We start from the raw sequence: 10,216 nt of genomic DNA, 5'->3' as shown, positions 1-10,216 counted from the left end.
TGCAGTGACACAGAAGGAGTGTCTTCAAAACAAAGTATAATTTATTTGCCAAACAGTTCAAAGCACTATAAGAAATTAATTTTAGAAAACAAGAGACCTATATAGTTACTGTCTTACTTACACTTAGTATACCCCTGCAGACCACTAGGTAACCTTGACTCCCTGTGACGGGGTTTGACTCACCGCTGTGGCATATCCTGCTGGCTGTCCTGGGAATTAGCTTAGTTTGCCCATGCGCCCTCGTCCAATGACATCTCGCCGCCACCACTTCTGCTCCAGGAAGCAAATTGTCCCAATGAACACAGTGTCCTCTTCAGGACACAGACCTCCAGCTGTGTCACACTCCCCCCTTTCAGGGGAACCATCGTCCACTGTCCAGCCACTTCCACAGTGGCAAGTGGCCCTCTACTCCGGGTCCCAGCCCAGGGATCCTGTAGATGGCAGCCGTGTGCTGCATACCCTCCAATCCCGCAGTCATCATCTCTGTAAAATCAGTATGGAAAATAAATTTACAGGGTAATCAAACTTAAAGAGCTCAGAGGACTCCCCTCTAGTCTTAGGTTCAAAGTACAGCAAACAAAGATGAACACTCTAGTAAAAGGTACACTTACAAGTTGAGAAAACAAAGGAAAACTAAGACGCCTTGCCTGGCTATTTACTTACAAGTTTGAAATAGGAGAGACTTGTTTAAAAAGATGGGGAGAACCTGGATTGATGTCTGGTCCCTCTCAGTCCCAAGAGCGAACGAACAACCCAAACAAAGAGCACAAACAAAAGCCTCCCCCCCCCCAAGATTTGAAAGTATCTTGTTCCCTTATTGGTCCTTTGGGTCAGATGCCAGCCAGGTTACCTGAGCTTCTTAACCCTTTACAGGGAAAAGGATTTTGGAGACTCTGGCCAGGAGGGATTTTATAGTACTGTACACAGGACAGCTGTTATCCTTCCCTTTATAGTTATGACACGCCCCCCAAATCACAGATAGTGTTGGACGTTCGGTTCCACACTGGCTGTGATTTCTTCCTGGAGTTCTAGGCGAAAACAGATGTAATAAGACACATGTACCTTTAGACATACTACTGATTATATAAAAACTAACAATATGTTTCATTCCAAGAACAACTGTTAACCAGTTAACTTTCCCGGGAGAGTGCATCAGCCACTTTCTTAGAAGCTCCCGAAATGTGTTGTATTTCAAAATCAAAATCTTGGAGAGCTAAACTCCACCGAAGAAGTTTTTTGTTATTTCCCTTGGCGGTATGAAGCCACTGTAGTGCAGCATGGTCTGTTTGTAGTTGGAAACGCCGTCCCCAAATGTATGGGCGTAGCTTTTCCAGCGCGTACACAATGGCGTAGCATTCCTTTTCGCTGATTGACCAGTGGCTTTCCCTCTCAGACAGTTTCTTGCTGAGAAACACGACAGGATGGAATTCTTGATCTGGTCCTTCCTGCATTAAAACTGCTCCTACGCCTCGCTCGGACGCATCTGTGGTTACTAGGAACCGTTTGTCAAAGTCTGGGGCCCTTAGCACAGGGTCAGACATGAGTGTTGCCTTAAGCTGGTTAAAGGCCTTTTGACACTCATCAGTCCACTGAACTGCATTTGGCTGTTTCTTTCTGGTTAGGTCTGTCAGCGGGGCGGCAATTTGGCTGTAGTGGGGTACAAATCGCCTATAATATCCAGCCAAGCCTAAGAAGGATTGGACCTGTTTCTTTGACTTTGGAACCGGCCACTTTTGGATAGCATCCACTTTGGCCTGTAGGGGATTTATAGTTCCTTGACCCACCTGGTGCCCCAGGTAAGTCACTCTGTTTTGGCCTATTTGACACTTTTTAGCCTTAACAGTTAGTCCTGCCTGCCGGATGCGCTCGAAGACTTTTTCCAGGTGCTCCAGGTGTTCTGTCCATGAATCAGAAAAAATGGCCACATCATCGAGGTAGGCAACTGCAGATTCTCCCAATCCCACTAGGAGACCATCTACAAGTCTTTGGAAGGTGGCGGGTGCATTTCGCAACCCGAAAGGGAGTACATTGAATTCATACACCCCTGCCTGGGTGACGAAGGCTGACCTTTCCTTAGCGGGTTCATCTAGTGGTACTTGCCAGTACCCCTTGGTTAAGTCTAAAGTAGAGATGAGTTGGGCATGTCCCAATTTCTCCAATAGGTCATCTGTGCGTGGCATTGGATAGTTGTCAGGACGAGTTACAGCATTTAGCTTACGGTAGTCCACGCAAAAGCATATTTCCCCATCTGGTTTGGGAACTAGAACCACTGGAGATGCCCATGCACAATTAGAGGGGTGGATTATACCCATCTGTAGCATGTCCTGGATCTCCCTTTGTATAGCAGTTTGGGCATGAGGTGACTCCCGGTAGGGTGGGGTTCTAATTGGGTGAGCATTACCTGTGTCAATGGAGTGGTATGCCCGTTCGGTCCGTCCTGGAGTGGCTGAGAAAATTGGTGCAAAGCTTGTGCACAGCTCCTTGATCTGCTGTCGCTGCAGACGTCCAAGGGTCATGGAGAGGTTCACCTCTTCTACGCCACCATCCTTTTTTCCTTCGTAGTAGACACCTTCAGGCCACTCCGCGTCATCTGTTTCCTGGGCTGTAAACTGGCAAACGTTTAATTCTCTGGAATAAAAGGGCTTAAGAGAATTAACATGGTATACCTTAGGCTTTATGTTGGAGGTCGGGGAGGCTATGAGATAGTTAACAGCTCCTAGGCGCTCCTGGACCGTGAATGGTCCTTCCCACGATGCTTCCATTTTATGGGCCTGGAGCGCCTTTAAAACCATGACTTGGTCTCCTACTTTGAAGGACCATTCTCTGGAATGTTTATCATACCAGGCCTTTTGCTCTTCCTGAGCATTCTTTAGGTTTTCTTTAGCAAGGGCTGAAGAGTGTCGGAGGGTGATTTGTAGGTTGCTTACAAAGTCTAGAATGTTAGTTCCTGGAGAAGGCGTAAACCCCTCCCATTGCTGCTTCACCAACTGTAAGGGCCCCTTAACCTCGCGGCCATACACAAGTTCAAATGGTGAAAACCCTAAACTGGGATGTGGTACAGCCCCGTAGGCGAAAAGCAACTGCTGCAACACTAGGTCCCAATCATTGGAGTGTTCATTTACAAATGTACGTATCATGGCCCCCAAAGTTCCATTAAACCTCTCCACCAGGCCATTGGTTTCATGGTGGTAAGGGGTGGCAACCAAGTGATTCACCCCATGAGCTTCCCACAGGTTTTCCATGGTCCCTGCCAGGAAATTAGTTCCCGAATCTGTAAGGATGTTGGAGGGCCAACCTACCCTGGCAAAAATGTCTGTTAATTCCTGGCACACACTTTTAGCCCTGGTGTTGCTTAAGGGTACTGCTTCCGGCCATCGGGTAGCAAAATCCATGGAAGTCAGTACGTACAGCTTTCCTCTGGGTGTCTTCTTTGGGAAAGGACCCAGAATATTCACAGCTACTCGCTGAAATGGGACTTCAATTATGGGTAGTGGCTGGAGAGGGGCTTTAACCTGGTCTTGGGGCTTTCCCACTCGTTGGCACACCTCACAAGACCGGACATAATTAGCAACGTCCTTGCCCATTCCCTCCCAGTGGAAGGACTTCCCCAACCGGTCCTTGGTTCTGTTCACCCCAGAATGGCCACTGGGATGATCATGGGCTAAGCTCAAGAGCTTTACCCGATACTTAGTGGGAACTACCAACTGTCTTTGAGGATGCCAGTCTTCCTGGTGTCCACCCGAAAGAGTCTCCTTGTATAAAAGTCCTTGTTCTACAACAAATCGGGATCGGTTAGAAGAGCTGAGAGGCGGTGGGGTGCTCCATGCCGCCGTGCAAGCTTTCTGAAGGCTGTCATCTGCTTCCTGCTCGGCCTGGAACTGTTCCCTTGATGCTGGAGACATTAGTTCCTCCTTGGACTGTGGACTGGGGCTTGGTCCCTCTGGAAGCGATGCAGGTGCTGGGGCTGTTTCCATTGACTGTGAACCGCTGTCCGCTGGTGCACTATGTGGTATCTCAGGCTCTGGCTGAGCCTCTTGGGTAGGGTTATCTGCTGCTTCCGCCAGGTCAGGCTTGCTGGTGCCCTCTGGCGTTGGAGCTGTAGATGGGTTTGCAAGCGCTGGACTCAGTGCTGGCAATGGTTCTGGTGCTGGTTGCGTTGCCAGTTCCGGTTCTGGGACTGGCTTTGGCTGGGTCTCTGGGATTGGATCCACTACGGCTGTTGCAGTCGTTGGCAGGGGATCCCGTTCCACCACCTTTGTTTGGGTCTCTGGTAACACAGACGGAGCCCTGGTGGACGGCTCAGGAACAGGGATGGGGGTGAAAGCTTGCTTAGCCTGGCTGCGGGTGACTATTCCCACCCTCTTGGCTAGCTTCACATGGTTGGCCAAGTCTTCCCCCAGCAGCATGTGAATGGGATAATTGTCATAGACTACAAAAGTCCACATTCCTGACCAGCCTTTGTACTGGACATGCAACTTGGCTGTAGGCAAGGTTACAGACTGTGACACAAAGGGTTGAATTGTCACTGGAGCCTCCGGATTGATGAGTTTGGGGTCCACGAGGGATTGGTGGATAGTTGACACTTGTGCCCCAGTGTCCCTCCAAGCGATAACCTTCTTTCTGCCCACTCTCAAGGTTTCCCTTCGCTCCGAGGGTATGAGAGAGGCATCTGGGTCTGGGGATCTTTGGTGTGATTGGGGTGTAATGAACTGTAATCGATTGGGGTTCTTGGGGCAGTGAGCCTTTATATGTCCCAGTTCATTACATTTAAAACATCGCCCTGCTAAGGTATCACCGGGGCGATGTTGGTTGGTGGAGACTGGTGTGGTGGGGTGAGAAGGCGTCTGGGGTTTCCCTTGGGAAGTGGGTGGGGCCTTGGGTTGTCCCCGGTGGTAAGGTTTGGTTTCGGGATGCCCCTTCTGATATTCGCTCCAACTGCTACTAGTTTTTTTCTTTTCTGCCACCTCCACCCATTTGGCTCCAATCTCCCCCGCCTCGGTTACAGTTTTGGGCTTCCTATCTAGGATGTACCTTTCTATTTCCTCAGGAACACCCTCTAAAAACAGCTCCATTTTTACTAGGGAAACCAGATCTTCCAGAGATTTAACATTTGCTCCTGATACCCAGGCATCACAATTTTTGTCAATGTGGTAGGCATGCCGGGTAAATGACACATCTGGTTTCCACCTTAGGGATCTGAACCGCCGACGGGCATGCTCAGGTGTTAGCCCCATTCTGAGTCTGGCCTTGTTTTTAAAAAGTTCATAACTGTTCATGTGTTCCTTAGGCATTTCAGCCGCCACCTCTGCTAAGGGTCCACTGAGCTGCGGTCTCAGCTCTACCATGTACTGGTCTGGAGTGATGCTGTATCCAAGGCAGGCCCTTTCAAAATTTTCTAGGAAGGCCTCAGTATCATCGCCTGCCTTGTAGGTGGGGAATTTTCTGGGATGGGAAGTGGTACCTGGAGAGGGGTTGTTAGGATTGGCTGTTGTATCCGGCCTAGCCTTTGCTACTTCCAGTACATGCTTCCTTTCTTTTTCTCTCTCCTCCATCTCTTTTTCTTTCAGCTCCATCTCTCTCTTGTGGGCCTCCTCTTTGGCTTTCTCTTCTCTTTCTCTCTGCTCTGTCTCGAGTTTTGTTAATTGAAGCAGTCTCTGATGTTTTCTTTCATTTTCTTCTGCTTCTAGTTTGGCCAGTTCTATTTTTTTAGCTACTTCTTTGGTAGTCATTTTCCTGTTTTCTTGTGCTGGGTCACCCCCTCTGCAGTTGACTGAAACTGGGATGTACTCAGCTCTGGCTGCTGCTGAGTTAACAGAGACTTTCTAACTAGCTACTCCCGAGGATGTAAAAAGAAAAAAAAAACAATTCAGCTTGTAAATTCCTTTTACCAGTCGTTTGCTCATTAATTAAACACTTCTCTTAACAAAGGATCTTGTTAAAAAAACTTAACACCTCTGCCTTCAGGCAAGGAGAGATAAGATATGCATCTACCTTCAGCTCTGCTTTCCAAGCAGCTAGAAGGAAAAAAAAAATCTTACTGGCTTTTGGGTTTAAAATGAATCCCACCGCTCTGCCACCATGTCAAGGCTGTATCCCCACTTTGAACTTTAGGGTACAATGTGGGGGCCTGCATGAAGATTTCAAAGCTTAACTACCAGCTTAGGTCTGGTCCGCTGCCACCATCCCAATGGATTCCCTTCTCTGAGAAGCCTTGAGAAACCTTTCACCAATTCCCTGGTGAATACAGATCCAAACCCCTTGGATCTTAAAACAAGGAGAAATTAACCCTTCCCCTCCTTCCTCCCACCAACTCCTGGTGAATACAGTTCCAACCCCCCTGGGATCTTAAAACAAGGAGAAATGAACCATTCCCCTCCTTCTTCCTTTCACCAACTCCTGGGGAATACAGATACAAACCCCGTGGATCTAAAAACAAGGAAAAAATCAATCAGGTTCTTAAAAAGAAGGCTTTTAATTAAAGAAAAAGGTAAAAATCATCTCTGTAAAATCAGTATGGAAAATAACTTTACAGGGTAATCAAACTTAAAGAGCTCAGAGGATTCCCCTCTAGTCTTAGGTTCAAAGTACAGCAAACAAAGATAAACACTCTAGTAAAAGATACATTTACAAGTTGAGAAAACAAAGTAAAACTAAGACGCCTTGCCTGGCTATTTACTTACAAGTTTGAAATAGGAGAGACTTGTTTAGAAAGATGGGGAGAACCTGGATTGATGTCTGGTCCCTCTCAGTCCCAAGAGTGAACGAACAACCCAAACAAAGAGCACAAACAAAAGCCTTCCCCTCCCCCCCCCCCCAAGATTTGAAAGTATCTTGTCCCTTTATTGGTCCTTTGGGTCAGATGCCAGCCAGGTTACCTGAGCTTCTTAATCCTTTACAGGGAAAAGGATTTTGGAGTCTCTGGCCAGGAGGGATTTTATAGTACTGTACACAGGACAGCTGTTACCCTTCCCTTTATAGTTATGACAGCTTAGCTTTGGGAAGAGTAAGCCGTTCTAACCGGGATGCAGCCAAGTAAGGGGCATTGACCATTTAACAGTTTCCTCATTGTTTCCTCCAGGACTCTTACCAGTGTCATTGTTTTACTTTGTCTGCTTGGTCCCTCTTACAATCCCTTTTGGTCTAATGCCATAGCAAGTAAGCCTTCATAAATACAGATGCATGCACCATATTTAATAAAAAAAAGTAGTATCAGCGTTTCCCAGTTCTCTACACATTTAACCAGATATTTGACAACCTGCACAAGGTTCCATTTTGTACAGTTCTAAAACCAGTTGAGATTGTCCAGGCATGTGAGATGTCCAGAAATTATTTTATCTGAACCAGTTCACTCATTCCTAATGCTAATAATTTCAGATAAACCATCTTAAAATAAGAATCAGGCACTTTTTTTTATGCCTAGACTCCCAATTACCGCAAGGAAAACAATCTCAGACCAAATATGTAATAAATAGCTCATTGGTAATTATTGTCCAGGATCTAACAACATTTAACAAAATCAAAGTATCTTGGATTTTGATTATTTTTCTTTTAGAATTTTAAGTTTATTTTTAAATGATATTTATTTGAGGAAAAAAGCTATCAATAAAAATCAGACTTTAAAAATGTGCTTTGGTTTTATACAGTGAGCACACTTTACAAATTTTCTTTTCACCACTGGGTCAGGTATAACTACTAGTTATAACCAGCAGGTATTTTCTTCTGCTTATGATGGAGAATATTTCTAGTACAGTTAACAGTTTACCAAACAGTTAAGAAATAAGAGACCTGTCAGAAGCACCCACCATACAGCAATCTGACAACCACCCAGCAGACCAGAAAAATATTTACTTATCCAAAATGTTCTTTTATTAAAGAACAAAATAATACAGGAAAACTTGGCTACACTTTTAATTGGTGGTCTATGAAGATGGTCCCTGGAACAAGTATCACAGTACGCATATTGGATCTGACTATTGATATCCATGGCCCAATTCCATTGAAACCAATGGAAACAGAACAGGGACAATCACAAAAACATATACAACTTCCTAAAAGAAATACAGTTAAATAGCCTCAAATGAAAATAGAATCCTGATACATTTGCAGTGACTTTATATTCTGAATGGTTTTGAGCCCTTCCACTGATTAGAGCAAGCTACTTTCGTTGATTGGGGGGGGGAAGTCTTTATACATAATTTTTCAAGTAAAAATATCCTGTCCATTCAAAGTAATAGGTCACTGCTGTGTAAAGTAGCTTGTCATAGCAACTGGATAAGCCATAATTTAAGTCTGCCTGAAGTACGATCAAATTAAAGTGAAACTAGACAATAAATTTGATATGTTGTGTTGGGAGGTGATGTAGCACCTAGCTGTTGGCAGCTTAAGAACTGCTTTACCAATGTGATTTAGGACTAATTTCCTGGATTCTGCACCTCCCCATGACCACAATAATAGAAAGAGTAAAGATAGAAGACAGTCGTGACAGAGGAAAGACTTCAAACTTTAACCTGAATAGCAACTTTATATTCGCTGGCACCATGGAAACTGCCTGAAAGCTCCAAGTCCCAGATATAGACAAATTACTACCTGTGACCACATTGCATCCACAGGAAATGGTGAGATATTCCTACATTCCCGGGGTCCCTCAACAGCAGCTACTGATCTCCTATGGGGATCACGATATCTCCTTCTCTTTCCCCTCTAGGCAGCTCATGATCTGGGATTCTATTCTCATTTGTAATAAAACGATTTTGGCGGTTGTGTGACCCTGCCTCATAGTCGTGGTGTCAGGTAGGTGAAGAGGATTTTTTTTTTAAATGACAAAACCAAGAAAATTCAATACCACAAATTACTGTCACACAACACTGCTAAATGCACAAAAGTATAAAATGATTATTGCACAGCAACAGTAGTTCAACTGTACTCTACATTTAAAAGCTTATGCAGTACAGAAATTCCCCATAAATATGTTGCATTTAAATAATGTGCTTGGTTTAATTCCAGATGGAAGACTATGGGTCTGATCTTACTTATACAGTATCATGACCCACAGGCCTTGAACCCAGGTCCACAGGAGCAGCCATGCTTCACCACTCCACTTGGCAGCCTGCTACCAACTTGTGATCCACCCCTGATGCCCCAATGGCAGAATCCCAGAGCAACTGATGGGCCCTATTTAAGCCAGCAACAAGAAGCTGTCCAAACAACTGGGATCCACCCTGTGCACTTTGAGCCTCCTGCACCTACTTCCCTTCCCCTGGATTGACTTCCTGGTTTCTTCACCTAGCTTGACTCCTGATCTCTGACATGTGGTTTTGATCTCTGGTCTCCTGCCTCCCTGGTATCCTGATGCAGCCTGACTCTGGTTACAGACTTGTGGTTCTGATCGCCTGGTAGCCTGTCCCAGCTGAGTCTTGGTTTCTGACTGTGAACTCTGGCTCTGACCACTAGGTCTGGCTGCCCATGACCTGGCATTGACATACTGGTTTGACTTCACTTAGTTCAGTGCAGTTAATTCAGATTTTCATTGGTGAACAGCAGATCAGAACTGAGCCCTATAATAATTTTAAAACATCTCAAAGTCTTTTCTTGCTGAGATCATTGACAATTTTGCTAATCTCTTCAATACAGGCAATAATGTTCTTAGTCTACAAATGGTGCAACCTGCATGTTGGATCAATTCCATATTGAGGCCTAATATGAATCACTTGATAAGTGGGTTTTATCTAATGATAACTGTTTTTCCCAGGTGGGCTTCCTTGTTAGGAATAATTTCCCTAAACTTATGCTGCTTGTATCTTAGTTTGTTTCTTTCTCTTCCATTATCTAATGAAGAAGTAAAACATTATGTCCCAGCAAAGAATCACTGAGTGAAATCCTGTCCCCATTGAAGTCAGTCAATGAGAGTTTTGCTATTGAATTCAACGGAGGAAGGATTTTACTCTATATGTAATATGCCTCCAGCACCAAAGCATACAATGGGAAGAGTAATTGGGAAGGATTTTTTTTTCAGGATGATTTCCATATGTTAAACAGGTAAGTGAAATAGCCAATGATATTGTTCAAAAACACTGCTGAACAGATGGCATCCCACTGTAATTAGAGCTACACAATTCTTTGGGCTTCTCAAACTTTCAGCAGACAAATTCTTTCACCCCTCATCACTGAGAGCAAACCTAAATAAATATGAACAAAGTTATTCTCCTGAATCAGCAAG

This window comes from Chrysemys picta, chromosome 6, assembly GCF_011386835.1.
Source record: "Chrysemys picta bellii isolate R12L10 chromosome 6, ASM1138683v2, whole genome shotgun sequence".
Taxonomy (NCBI): Eukaryota; Metazoa; Chordata; order Testudines; family Emydidae; genus Chrysemys; species Chrysemys picta.
Note: the sequence above shows the minus strand (reverse complement) of the source record.